This window comes from Mustela erminea, chromosome 7, assembly GCF_009829155.1.
Source record: "Mustela erminea isolate mMusErm1 chromosome 7, mMusErm1.Pri, whole genome shotgun sequence".
Taxonomy (NCBI): domain Eukaryota; kingdom Metazoa; phylum Chordata; class Mammalia; order Carnivora; family Mustelidae; genus Mustela; species Mustela erminea.
Genome location: NC_045620.1, coordinates 135,916,857 through 135,932,009, shown reverse-complemented (window position 1 = coordinate 135,932,009; position 15,153 = coordinate 135,916,857).

Here is a 15,153-nt window from a genome sequence, read left to right as displayed (position 1 = left end):
TAATACATCATTTTATTTCTCTGAGTTTCCTGCAGGCTCTTTCAAGTTTTTACTTTCCCCCATGGCCCCTGCCTAGTAGCTGCATAAATGTTTAATAAAGTTGAGGGACCTCCCACATACGTAACCTAATACATCAGCTGACATGAACGCTTCCTTGACCCCTAGACCAACGAAGACGGAGAGAGGATGTTCTCGAGGTGGGAAGACCTCAAGAATCGGGAAGAGTCTCACTTGGCCAACGTCTGTGCTTACGAATTAGAACCTTCGGCTGGACAGCAACGGGCTGTCTTAACCGAATCTAGGAGCGAGGACCCTACAAGCAGATGGCCGGCCCCGGGCCCTGTGAATCCTCTGAGATTCCCAAATGGCCTGAAGGATTGCCGGAGAAGTCCCTCCCTCCGCACCCACTGCCCAGCTTTCTACAAGGAACCCACTGGGCACAGAAGCAGCCCCCAGGTGTCCCCTCTTCAGGGAGTGGCTCTGGCCAATGGCACCCCCCGGGGGAAGGGCAGATGCTGAGCCACAGAGGGAACGGCCGGCACACACGGGGAAATCGCTCCCCATTCCCCACAGACATGAGGAAGGGTCCATCACACACCAGCTAGGGGTGGGCTGGAGAACAGGGTGGTTCAGGTTCTAGCCCAGAGCTCCTCGCTGGCCCCCGGCACACAAAATCATCATTTTGTGTCCACTTCCTTGGAGTGGTGGGGACTGACCTGCCTCCCCAAGAAGCTGATTGGCAAACAGAGCACGCAGGCCAAGCCCCGAGCACAGCACTTGCCACACGGCTGGTGCTCAGGAAGCCACCATCAGCTGGAGGGTTGACCCTTCCAGTGGTCATGATCAGTCCAAGGCTCCGGCATTCCCAACCTGTCAGCGGGCCGTCTTGGGCTCCTGTATGCCAACCACAGATGTCGCCAGCCCCATTCCTGTCTGCTCCCTCCAAGAGCCCCCCAGCCCCAGCCCCAAAATGTCTGTATTGTCTCCAGGTCTCTGCTTGTCTTCCCTCCACCCACCAGCCGCTCTGCAAGGACCTCTGGTCCCACGGCTTTCTAGGTTCCAGATCCCACCAGCAATTCCAGGCCCCTGAGCCCATCTGTTTCCCAAATACCCTAACGCAAAGCAATCCTGCCCATTTCGGACTTCTCACTTCCCGTCCCCATCATAAATAGTCCCCTGTTGTCACTGACTTCTGGATGTAAGTAGATCTTCCCCTCCAGCTCCAGGGCAGGGGTGTGGCCTCAGGGCAGGACCCGGTTCTCCTACTTTGCTACCAGCAGTGATGGGAGGTCAGGTCCAGGACTCCCCATGACCACCCCTCCTCTGACCGAGATCCTAACCACAGCAACCATCCCCCCTTCCAGCCGCTGCGCCACCATCTCTCTGTTCCTTGTGCCTCGTCCTCGACACAGCAAATATGCTCATCAGGCAGGAGGCCCACGAGCAAGAGAGCTGCTGCTTCTCAGTGTAGAAGTCCCGCTGCTGCCCAAGTCAGGCCGGGCAGTCCAGAAGAACTCGGGCAAAGATGCTCCCGTGCGCTGGCCTCAGCCACATCGCACTGGGGAGGCCCCGCGTCACAGGGTCCTTCTCACACGTTATCCCACCACGAGGCTATCTAAGTCGTCCTTCTATTCCTTTGTGATCTCCCACATTCCCCCCCCCCAGGTTATTCCATTCTTAGTTCTCAGTCTTGGGGAGGAAATAGTATTTGCTGAGCTCCTAGCATACACCAGTGAGTCCAGGTGCCTCCAAGTATATTTTCTCTTTAATCTAGACAAGCACCTTGTGAATTATCCGTACGTTGCCATCTCCACTGAAGAGAAAGGGAGGCTCTGGAGAATTAGGGCAAGCCCGGGCTCACCCTGATATGCGGTGCAGCCAGAATTCGAGAAGCCCCGAGCATGTTTCTCTTTGCTTTACTCTACATGCATTTTTTATCTCATTATTAATAGGGCCCCTTCATTGGATTAAGCCAAATTTCTCTGTGGTCTATTTTCCACCCTCGGACCTATTCCACATCTTAGTCCACCTATAACAGTTTTAATCCTTTTTTGTTTTGTTTTGTTTTGTATTGATCTTCCTTCGGATGTTCAGAAGTAGTCAGCCTTTGCCTCTGATCCCAACCTCTTTCCAGGGCCTGGCCCCGATGAAGTCATTTCCACAGGAGCTTTGATGAATCGTGGGGGACTTGCAAACGTGGGCCTGACACCTCCAGCTCCTGAAAGTAGAACTTCCCGAAAGCCACGTGTCCCATACTCGCTGTCATGCCTGTCCTTCCCCCAGCAGGTGCATGGAGGCCTGGGGGGGGGGGTGTGTCCCAGCACCTCAGGCGGGAAGCAGATTCCTGTTCTGCCTTTTACGAGCTGTGTCATCTGAAGCAAGTCACTTAACATTTTCGAGTTTCAGATCCTCATCTATGAAATGGTGAGATAGCATCCCTAACTCACAGGCTTCTCCAGAAAGCTAAATTTCGGCGTGCACGCTGGCGCCTGACACATGGTAAGGACTCCATCCCTGGAGTTATGGATCTTCTTCTTTAACACTGGAGCAATCTACAGTACCGGCACGTTTTTACAGAATGCCAAGCGTGGTTCCAAAAGCCCAGGAGAAAGAAATGTCAGTTGGTTCCCCATGCATGATAGCACAGACCCCCACGGGGAAGCTCTGGTTTCCCGATGGAGGGGTCCACAGTCAGAGCATGCAGAATTGGGAAAGCTCTGCCCTGAGATCTGAGTCTGATGACGTGGGAAGAGGCTATATTCAAGCAGCAAACAAACCGCTTCCTTCTGGGTATTGGAAGTGCCTCACCTTCTCAGCACAGCCGCAGAAGAATTTCTGCAATCCCCTTTGGAGCTGGGAGAGAGGTTTTCTGGAGCCCAGGGACTCCTATAAGAGTAGAACCTGGTGCAGTGGCACTTGCCCTTGGACCAGCAGTGTCTTCCTCCACCGAGCTCCCCACCCTGACCCCTGAGAGTCCACCTGCCTGCCAAGTGGTAGCCTCGGGTGCCAGGCCTCTCCTCCCTCCGGGACTAGTCCTCTCTCCACAGATGGTCCCCCATGCTGGTGTCCTTCACACAGCATGTCCCTTAAATGCAGACCTGACATGACCACACGTGCCTCTGGGAGGACTTGGGGCCATCCGTGAGCACCCCCCGCATGCCGTCAAAGCCCACGCCCAATTGCATTCCCATCACACCTTCCCTCGCAGGCATGTCCTCTAGACCCAGAGGCCCTAAGAGCCCGGCGTCTCCGAGCTCCCCGTGCTCCCGTCAGAAGCGCACGTTGCATACAGGAGCACACAGAACAGAAGGGACGATAAGGAGGGAGGGAGGGTGGGGAACTGAACTCGTTCCCTAGGTGTAGATTCCCTTTGTGCCGGGACCCTCTGTTGACTTCGCCCCTCCCTGTGACCGATCCCCCCGCAACCATGGGCTGCAATTCAGCATGTGTCTTCTCTCTTTCTTCCTTGGCCTCTACAGTTTTGGGAATAGATTTTTTAGGATAGTTTTGATGTTGCTATATCCAACCAGAAAAAGAAGTTACTGCTCACTTCCAGCTGCTTCTTGACATGATCCTTTAGCAAACAGTACCCTGGAAGCCACGAGTAACAGAACAGGGAGGCTGTGTACTCGGGCCAGGGAGCAAACCACAAACTGAGTCAGAGGACTGGGACACATGGAAGCTGGAGCTCAGATTTCAACCGCACTGAGGAGGTGGACAGGAGCACACAACTTAGCATTCTTAGGACTAACTCCCGAGCCCTGGGCACTGCACACCTAGCTCTGGTTACTGCACACCTGAGCCCTCATGGCTGCATGCCTGAACCCCGGATACTATACACTTGAGCCCCAGGTACTATACACCTGAGCCCTGAGTCCTGCACACCTGGTCCTGGGTACTGCACACCTGAGCCCCAGGTACTGCACGTCTGAACCCAGGGTGCTGTGTTTTGAGTCCCAGATGCTAGATCCTTCAGTCCTGAGGTGCTGCAATCAGTCCTGTGGTGCTGCAAGCTTGGTGCCTACTGACCGCAGGGCCCTCTGCCAGGCTACTCTCGTTTCGGAGTCTCATGGACCCTTGAGCACAGTCACAAACTTTGCTCCCTTGGTCCTCACCACAATCCCTTGAGCTAGCACTATCATGTCTGTGTTACAAATGAGGAAACGGAGGCCCAGAGAGCTTAATCAATCTACCACAGTCCCCTGCAAGGAACAGAGCCAGACTCGTGCTCCTGGGTCCCTCCATCTCCTTTCCTACGGGGTGAGCTGAGCTGCATAGACCCCAGACCTCCCACTCTGTCTGCCTGAGCCCCTTGCCCCAGCGGTGGGAGTACACGCCGACACAGTGTTTGGAAAAATTGTTTGTAGCCATCTGCACCGAAGGATTTGAAGTGAATACCTTCATATGCTTTGACCCATTAAGGACCTTCCAGGAATCCATCCAAATGAGATATCCCAGAATATGGAAATAAAGCTTTATGTACAAAGATGTTCATTGCGTCATTATTTATTAAGAATACACTGTGTTCTGAAAAACTGGAAAACACCTAAATGTCTAAGGGTATGGAAATGGAGCGGTACATTAAATTATGCTTTTATATGCATTTATTTTAGAGACACTAGTTAGAAAAAGAAGGTAACAATGTAAGAAAACACATTTAATTTTAAATGAGAACAAGAGGCTATACGACTGGATATGTATTTTTGTTCTACAACTTTACTTAAAACCACTCGTTCAGTACTGTCCCTTCAGAGGAATAAAACGGAAGATGAGAAAAATTTTGATCCTACCTACGGAGGCCTGTAACCAAGGGACAATTGCGACCAGGTAAGAAAATTCATGTGTAGGAGAATTCAGACCAGAACAGAATGTACCAAAGGGTAACAGTAGCGAATTTCTGATCGTAGAAATACACGTAATTTCAATTTGTAGCAATGAGTATTACTTCTTTAGTTAGACACATACCTCATTGTTTGAAGCCCTGCCCTCCCTGTTCTACCTCCCACCAGCCCACCAGCCCCACACCCGTGGCTCTGGGGAAGCACCCCGGTGCCCCACTGTGAGCGCCCCAGGTCAGGGACCAGGCCCCCCAGGTCAGCGGCACTTGGCAAATACCCCAGTGGGGACAAGGTGGTTGAACGAAGAGGCCCAACTTTGCAACAGGTGAATCACAGCTCAGCGCCTCCCTCAGCCACGTGGGTCCCCGAGCCCCTGTGCCCCTCCGTTTCCTCTCTAAGAGATGAGCAGCCCTGCAGAGCTGGGTAGACCGCACAGGTAAACACGCACAGTCGCCCCCCAGGTACACGGTCGGCAGGTCTCGTTTCCACCCGACTCAAGTCACTAAGCCCATTTTACAGAAAGGCCAGGCAGAGACGTCCTGGCCTCGGAGTGGTTCTGCAGCCACAGAACCATCCAGCACCTTCCATGGAAGGCAGCAGAGTGCATCCAGCCTGGCCTCAGTCCCGTGCACCTGACAAAAGCCCTGTGAGCTTGGCCCTGGCTCATCTGGTCCACAAACAATGCCGGTGATGAGGGTAATTTTCAGATGAGGCAAGAGAAGCGTGTTTTTCTCCAACCTTTGCTGTCCTTCTCACACAATGGGCGGATGATAAGGTTTAACTGTTTCTAATAACACCCACAGACAGCCAAGAATGAACCTGGCAAACGAGTGATTACATCCAGAGAAGACTTGGGGGGTTTAAGTGCATTGTTTTCTCTGTGTTAGGCGCTTCTGAGTCTGAAGAGAATTCTTTTTCTTTCCTTTTCTGTCTCCCACATGAGTGCAGTCTGTGTGCACGAGTGGTCTGTAAGGAGTGGGTGTCCGGCGCCAGCCCCACCTTGGGCAGACCACACTCCGCCCCAGGCCCGAGTGTCCCACCTGTGAGATGCTCGGCCTGGATGGATGCGGCCTGCTTGGGCTCCAGCCCCACCGACAGGACCTCCTGAACCCACAATGGCCAACTCCAAGACCTCAGGCTCCAGGAACGCCTGGGGACCCAATCTCATTAGTTCACCACCCCGCTGGGCACAAGCACGGACCGTTGCAGGGTCCCCAGCAGCCAGCTGCAAGGAACGGCTCTCGGCGCTGCTGTTCGCGTCTGTATGTACAGAGTCGGCTGGTCTGTGCGGGCTGGCCAGAGGGCCCCAGCTTCGCACCACAGACAGGGTCATTTCAACAACAGAAATCCATTCTCACACAGTTCTGGAGGCTGGGGGTCCAAGATTGAGGGGTCAGCAGGTTTGGTTCTCCCAAGGCCTCTCTCCTTGGCTTCTGGATGGCCGTTTGCTCCCTGGGTCCTCGCATGGCCAGCCGTCTGTGCATGTCTGTGTCCCGATCTCCCCTTCTTGTGGGGTCACCGGTCCTGCTGGGTTAGGGCCCGTTTGTATGACCTCATGTTACCTCAATCACCTCTTTTAAAATTCACTCTCCAAATACAGTCCTATTCCGAGTTAGCGGAAGTTAGGACTTCAGTGCATGAATTTGGGGTACACAAATCAGACCGTAGTATCATCTAAACTGTTATTTTAGGCCAGAGTCCAGTGCGCGCCCTGAGCCTTCAGCCTCTGTCCCTCCCACCACCTTTTAAGACATGCTCTCTGCTCTCCAGAGCCCTGTAATTGAATTCCAGCCCAAATAAAGTTCCCACTCACTCGTTCGTGGAAGAACATCAGATTGGAAGACAAAAGACTCATAGGTCAGGGACCAGCTCCAGTCTGTGGAAAGTCATTTAAAGCTCTCTAAGCCTCGGTAGCCTCATCTGTAAATGGGAAAGTTCATACTAAATCCCCAAGGCAAGACGTCAGCATCGGTGAGCACGTCGGGGCGAGGAAAAAGAGGGGTGGCGGGGCCCAAACTAGGGAAAACATAAAGGGGCTCCCACAACACGGAAGCACCTGAGGACACACATTACACATGCCTTGGAGTTTTCATTTTACAGCAATCCTGTAAGTTAAATCACAGATGATTCTAAGACACTGAAATATTCAAGTCCTCTGCCTAAGACCACCTCCAGACCAAACCCACCAGCCTCTTAGAATTTCTATGAGTTCGTGAAAGAAAATATAGACAGAGAGACCCAACATACAAGCCCTCGGCACCTTAGCTGGGGGCCAGGGGCAGGTGCTCCGTAAGTGTGACTCTCTCCACGTGTCCGTGAAGGTCATCAGGCACACGACTGTGCAACTGTTTGTAACAGGTCCTTTTGCAAATGAACGCTATGCAGAACGGGGTGCGGCTCTGAACCCTACGTAAGCTTCCTCCTATCCTCCCTGGAGAGCCGGTGACCAAGGTCCTCCCGGCTCTGGCCTCCGCAGATATTCTAATAGCCCCTGAAATGTGCAAAACACGTTGCCGTTTAGAAAGTGCTTCGTGGTGCCCCTCATTTAACAGGGAGTGAACTCCCTTGGATAGCACGTCGCTTCGCTGAACACGCAGACCCGGAGAGGGGAAGTGACCTTCCGTAGCAGGCCCGCACCTAGGTCTGCTCACCCCAGATCAGCATTCCTTCCGCAGCAAACAAACAGACCTTGTCCTCCGCCCCGCGGGAAGTCCAGGGACCTGCGCTGCTGCACACGAGTGTCACCGAAGGTCCCGGCAAGGCATCGAACATGGAGACCATGTTGGCCTTCAGACTCCTTAGCTAACCAAGGCTTCCCAAGTTCTCCTGGAAGTTTGATGTGATTCCTTGCATTTTCCCGGCATGCCTCTCATTTCCTTCTTTTAAGCCAAATGCTTCCAACTATTAACATTTTAAAAAGGTAGGAAGGTCATTATATTTTTAAACCCTCCATTTTTACCTCGGGGCTCTATTTCCCTGTTGCTTTAATGAGATGTGAGGATAAACGGATAGTTTCACCTTCAAGACTTGACTGCTTTCAGTCTGGAGCTGGTGAACGAAATCCACCTGCCCCCAGAGTTCCCATGGCCTCACCTCGCCCTCCTCACGAGCATTAGGAGGCAATGCAGGTGCAGCCTGCCTGGCAGAGGGGGCTTGAAGCTGGCTACAGTCCCTCCTGGTCTGTATTCTGCTCGGTGAGCCCGGCCGAGCTCCCACTGCCATCCCTACTGTCACAGGAATGGGCACACTGGGCTGTATTTACAGTTCCTTTCCCTCTCTTTGATGAGGCTTCTGAGAAAGGTGGCTCCGCTTCTAGCAGGTGCGACCCATCACACTGGCTTACCTACGGCTGTAGGTGTTGGGTCCCAGGACCACGCACGACACCAGCCCGGCCCTGCCCTCCCCAGCCCACGAGGGCAGTCACATCCAGCTCCTCGGGGGGATGAGAGTGGGGGGGACAGGAATGCAGCAACTGGGCACTGCCGGTGTTTGCTCCAAGGTTCGGTATTTGAGACTCATGGCTAAATTCAGTAATAACACCACAATTTCACCAAAAAGCATTATAGTGATTACTGAGTTATATTAGGAGCTTTATTTAAGATAACATCTTATTTGCACAATGTAGTCCAAATAGATGGTTAGTGCAGCCAGTGCCATTGTTAGACTCCGTATGTGCATCCGCATAATCACTCTGGAAGTGCACGCTGCTTTTAAACGTATGAACAGTTAAAACTGAAAGCATAAATATGTCTTTTAAGGTGATGGCATGGTTAGAATAAGAGGGTTTAGGTTTGTATGTAAACAGGAATTTAGTTGTCTCCTTAGCAGTACAGTAGGATGGAAAAATCTCTCCAAGACAGCTCTCTTAAGGAAACCAAATTCACTATCCCAAACTGCTGTGTTTATTAATAATAGTTCCTGTTTATCAAATACTTTCCGTATGCCAGGCACTGTGCTGGGCACATTCCGTAAATATCTCACACAGATCCCCTCTCCCTGCACTGAGAGGCATTAATCGTGTTAGACCCCCTGGACGGAGGCTCAAAGAGGGAAAATGGCTTGTCCGGACCCACACAGCTAGAGCTTGGGGGACGCGCTCCACGTTTCACTGCCTCTGCATCACCCACCACCAAATGTGGGATACCCAGTGGATTCCAGACAAACAGCAAAACATAAGGACAGGCTTCAGGTTCCTGACTGGTCCCCGAGGGCCTCTGAGCACACGTGTTCCAGGATCCACACTAGGCCAGAGAGCACGGTAGGAAGCTGAACGCAAGGCCAGAGCCAGCAAGGGGCCCCCTGAGAAGACAGAGGCTGGGCAGAGGCCGGGGGGCATCGGGGGCACAGAGGACCCTCAGGGGAAGTAAAGCCACTGGGCCTCTGCACACATGAGAACTTCCATGAACCCTCCCGATTCCTCAGCCCCGCTGCTGCGGGCGGTCCCCGCATCCTGCGCGTGCAAGATGGCTCGCTCCTGGCTGACAGCCACCACCCCTGGTTGGGGGGCGTCCTTGCCGGCACTGCAGCTTCCCAAGCCCGGGATGCTGTACTTCTGTCGCATTCAGACTATCACACCTGGACTTCCCAGGTCATTCGAGAATGATCCAAACGCCAGTTCCCCAGGGCCAGGACCCGGCTACAATCCTTCCAGCCGTCACCGCCTCATTCCCCACTCTCTGAACTTTGGGAAAGTGTTAACCCGTAGCTACACTGACAAGTCTGAGTCCAGCTCCCACCCTCTGGCAAGAAAGCCGTCGGGCTGGGAATTAGCTAAGACAGCCATTATGCAATATATAAAACAGCTAATTGTGTGTTCTGTTTCACACATGGTATAAATTGGCGTCGCGTGACCCATTGAGTTAGATCGTGGGGGATCGATCGGCTGAAGTTCTTTAACGGAGATTTTTCTGAAGCGTGCGGAGCTAAGCCCACTGTCTCCCAGCACGCTGCGCAGGTGAGCCTCCCACGGGCCGGTCACACAGAGGCTGATGCCACCTCTGGTCACACCCCGGTGCTGCCCTCTCCCCACTGTAAGCACCGGAGCATGCATCTGAGCCCGTCTGCAAACTGGGGACCACGAAGGCTGGACCCCTCCGAGCTGCCACGATGAGCTCCGGGCACGGTGTCTGGCACTCCGCGCCCCCAAACCTGATGACAGGTGCTACTTACACCAGACACGTGCCTGTGCTTCTCTAGAAACATTGCGTATCTCACACAGCTTATTCTGAGAGACGGTGTCTCCCCCGAGCAGCCCTATAGACACTCCCTGACCCGCTGTCCCCACCCTTTCTCACGCCACTGTATCCCGGGTATATCCTCGGACTCTCACGAAGGGACAGCAAGGTCTGTGAAGGAGCCGTGCCAAAGTCCCCAGGCTGAGTCCGGCGCCCCTCCCCACCCCACGTGCCTCCCATTCATCTTTGCTACAGTCCTGTGTCCGCCTCTGCCCCAGACAGAGTCCCTGGCCACGGCCATGGTGCTTCTCTCCAGCGGCCTCCCCAGGGGCGTCAAATGCTTATTTACTGAATGAAGTTGCCAAGTTTCCCCTGGCTGGTGACGCCTGAGTTTCACTCTGGGTCGCAGGGAGTGGTAGACTGACCCCTGGGGAGCTCGGCCGGGCCCCACACGGGTCCTGGAACAGTCAGTCTGACCCCTGTGGTGACCAGAGGCCCTGCCCTGGGAGCGGGGGTGGGGGAGAGAGCAGGAAAGACAGGCACAGGGTCATCACGTCCTCTGAGCGAGGTGACATTAGCCACACTTTACAGATGACCACACCAGTCCTCTGTGAGTTTAATTTGCCGAAGGTCATGCAGCTGCCAAGTGTTTGTCTACACTCGAGGGGAGAGAAGCAATTGGTGTCTGTTCTAGGAATTAGGAACATTGGGGCTGACCGCATTTAAGAATAGGGCCGTGCATTTTCCCTTCTTGACCCAGGTTTACTAATCAGGGACCCAGCTGAAAAAATCCAGCAACGTGACTCAGTTCCTAACAATTTCTCCCCGTCACACTGGGACGACCCCAGCAGAGCATGCGAGCACAGAAACAGAGAGAGAAGGAGACGAAAAAGGGAAGAAAGGATGATTCGCCCGAAGGCCCGAAGCCGTTTCCTCTCACCAAGCCCTGCAACCTCTCTGTCAACTCCGGGGCGCTCACAAGGCGAAAACGCCTGCGGTAAAGTCAAGGGCAGGCCGGAGGGCTTATTTCCTGTCTTCTAAATATACTCTTGTTCCGATGGTATCTGGTCCCCTGCGTCATGGAGGATGGCCGCCCTTTACACTGAAAATGTCTCAGGAACTCCTCAGCCCAAAGGAAGCTCTGTGGGGAAAAGCGCCACTGTCTAAACACCTTCAGGAACAGTGTGCTCAGGCTCCTGGCTCCTCCTCCTCGCGCCCCTCCTCCCCCACCTCCACCTGGCCATCCTCCTCCTCTCTAGCCAAGGCACTGCCAGTCCTCAGGGTGGGCAGTAAACACCCAGCAGCACAGTTCTCACTGAATGCTATCAGAGGAAAAACTCAGAAAGCAAACAGAAATTATTGTATACCTGCTATCATCCAGCTGTCCTCCTGGAAGCAAGGCCCCATTCAGGACAGGGGCTGCCGGTTCTTGAGCCAAGTTCCTCAAACATGGCAAAAAGAGAGGGAAGCCAAGATAAAGATGGCAGGGCCTCCTGGGTGGCCTCGGAGCTGAGAGCCACGGGAATACCCCCTCAGCTCCGGCCTGGCTCTGTGGCCCCCAGCCCCAGTCAGACCATCTGGAGGATGGGTTACTAAGAGCTGTGACTCCCCACAGGGTTCTACGAGGCTGGAATGACAGTGCCCTAAAGCACTAGGTTTCGAGAAACCACGTGCCCACCCCGGACCTGCTACGTTTCTGTGTTTTCACTTAATGTTTACACATGGGCCTTCTTCCTTCTCACAATTTCAGTAAAAATGGCAGGAGTTTGCTTCACAGCAACGGATAGGAGACCAAGGCTCAGAGAGGTTACGTAATGGGCCTGATGTCACAGGGCTCAGAAGTGCCAGAAGGGAATTCCAAGTCCAGCTGAGCGGGGGCCCATCTGAGTTCTTGTATCGTCGGCATCTTCCCCCGGGATGCACCTGCAGTGGGGGGGTGGGGGGGGCCAGGGGTGCTCCTAGAGGCAACATTCTCAAGGACGTGATGGTACCCAAGGCTCTAACTTCCTGTTGGAGTCCTTCTGAGTGAGCCATGGAGGCACCAGGCCAGGGTCATCTGCCCTCTTCCTCCCGGCTCACCCCTGTGTCGCCGTGCTGGCCTGGCTCAGCCACACTGCTGGAAGGACTCAGTGGAGCTTCTCCAACAACCTAGGAACAACCCTTGAATGTCCCCTGCAAGTCCCAGGATACCAGCCCCTTCCTAGGTCTGGAAGAAGGGAAGGGAGGAGGAGCAAGCCCCACGTGAGGGAGCGTGAGCTTCCGGTAAGGGCCCCGGGAGGGCTGGAGGCGTGGGGCAATGACTCCATGTCGGCCGAGAGCCCGGAGGTCCTCTCCGGGCCTCAGGTCAGCACCCCGTCTTCCCCCTCTGGCCTACCAGGGGAAAGAGCCTCAGTCCCTCTCAGGTGCCCAATAAAGGAGCTTACAGAGCTGAGGCAAGAGTTGTGCCTGGGCAGTAAGTTACTCTGTGAACTTGGAGCAGTCCTTGAGGTCATGGGCACTGGATGGGAAGGCGTTAGGGGGGAATGGCTGAAACCATTCCTCTGTTCCTCTGGAGAACAGTCTCCACACGTGACTTTAGACCATCTTCCACCTCAGGGTGACATCAGTGCCCCCTCAGGACAAGACCCCTTAGGTGCGTCTCCACCATCCTTAGGCTGGTCCCTCCTAACTCCTCCAAGCATAATGGGGGCTTTCGCCAATACGCGTGAGGGGACCACTTATATCGGTGGCTTGCTAAAGCCAGCCCTCCCCGGGTGGCTCCGTCAAGTGTGGCCACTGCTTCCCAGATAAGCGTGTGGTGACGTCTCACTTGCAGCTTGGTGAGGGGATTCGCGCCCCCAAAATGGTGATCAGTTGTTTAACACGGTGAATGTTTCATTGGCCAGCACGCCACTGGAGCTGGCAGACAGGAGGGACCCCGTCCTAAACCTTTGATTCCCTCCCCTTCCTCTTTTGGATGTGGAGGAGCCCAGCTCGGGGAGGAACGTCCCAGGAGACAGGCCCCTCCCTCTGGCTGGGAGAGGGTCCCTCTCACAGGACTGTTCTCTCCACCATCATGTGGTCTCGGTAGCTTCACCCCTACATCCCAGAGCTGGCCAAGCCACTGGTCCTCATCTGCAAAAGGAGGTCACCCCTGGAAGGAGCAGACAGAGACAGAGCCTGGGAGGCGAGGAAGCCTAGCATCTCACAGCAGACGCGGTTGCTCGGGCAACAGTCCCCTTCTGCTCGGGCTTTACAGCTTTCCACAAGTTCTCTTCCTCCTAATTTGCTTTGATCTCCATGAGCTCTCAGAAAGCATTCTCCACCACCCACCCAGTGAAGTGCCTTAAAGTCTGGAAAACCCAGGACCACAGAGTTGCTCTCCACAGAAGTGTTTAGAAGACTAGCTCTGCTCCACACCCAAAGCATAAGCAAAGAGACACCGTGAGGAATCGCGCCGAAGCCCACAGCCACCTGCGAGTTGGTCACACACCTTCATTCGACTACTGGGGCGGCTGAGGTTTGTTTGAGGCCACATAGGAAATATGGTAGAGCTGAGAGCGGAAGCATCTAGAATCACATGTGGGAACCTGGGAGAAAATGTTGCTTTTCATCATTTAGTCACCCAAAGCACAGATGTTTCTGAGTCAGACTTTCCCAAAGAATCAGTATTGCCCAGTCCATCACCTGTTGGCATTGCCCTGTGAACTGGACTCTGGACCTTTCCTTCTGTCCCAGGCAAGACTTAGAAGGCGGTTCTTAGGCCTCCTGCAGCTGCTCTCCTGATGGCCAGTTCTGTATCCTTCCAGGGGTCATTCCAGTAGTGCAGTCTGGAACCTGCTCTTCCAGCCCTTTCTACAGACCAAACCCCTAAATGAAGGCCCTTTCCCATGTAACAGATCTGGAGGGGCTCCTGTGTCCTGCAGTGAGCTCTGACTGATACGCTTGTCCTCAGGTTCTCAGATCTGGGCAGTAGGTAGACTTTGTAGTTTAAGGAACGGCTACCAGAAAAATCTTTGACTCTCTATGTAATCCTTCCTGGACTCTACTGTCAATCCCGATATATCGCTGAGTGGGGGTGGGCACCAGGGCACCCTTCTCCTCATGAGTCTCCAGATTCACACAATGCTGAACTTTTCTTGTACACGCATGCAACTCACACGCATGCATTGATTGATCCTTTGCTAAAAGGAAATTCTAAGGGCTCACATTTAGTATATCCCAACTTAGACTTCGATGGGGAAAACCTCTGCTAGACAAATGAGGGACAGCTGGGTCCTCGATTTTAAAACCAGGTCAAGGTCAGCATTTTCCATTCCCTGGTCCACACAGAGAGGTCCTGTCCTGAGTCTCCAGGACACGTCTCTCGCAGGGCCATCACAGATCACTCTCGGGCAGGAGAAGACGCAGTTAGCACTAACCGGGGCCATTGGCCTCCACTTCTGTCGGGATCTCACCCACGTGTGCCACAGCACAAGTGCCCCCTGCCCGCCGGAAGTGAGATCGCCCACAGGAAAAGCAAAACCGCATGGTCCTGTGCTCTCTTCCAGGGCCATCCCAGTCATCTGGTTCGAGGACTGATTCGGCTCATCTTCCCATTTCTGCTTCATGGTGTGTCATCAGTGACATGTGTCCAGCTGGTGAGCAGAATTAGAAACACACGTCAGTCCCTATGGCAGGGCAGGGACGGATTTTCCTCAGTAGTTAGTGTCGAGGAGCGCCGGGGTGGCTCAGCTGGGTAAGCGTGTGACTTGTTTTCAGCTGAGGTCATGATACTGGGGTCATGAGATCGAGCCCCACACTGGGGGTAGGGGTGTCTATGTTCAACAGGGAGTTAGCCTCTCTCTCTCTCCCTCTGCCTCTGTCTCTTCCCCCACTCATACGCACATGCTCGCTCTAATAAATGAATAAATCTTAAAAAAAAAAAAAAGTTAGTTTCAGATGCTGCCTGCTGGAAGAGGAGGCAGCAAGAAAGTCATGAGTCCCCACCAAGTCCATGCTCAGAAGCTGAGGGAGCTGGCTCTCCCGGCCCCTCCCTCCCCGCCTCTGCCTCCCTTCTCTCCCTGGTGCTGCTGCTGACCTGGCTGGGAACAGCCTTTGTCCTCTGCCCCCACAGGTGCCCCCCACGGGGTTCTGCCTCTCAGCTCTCAGCATCAGCATCC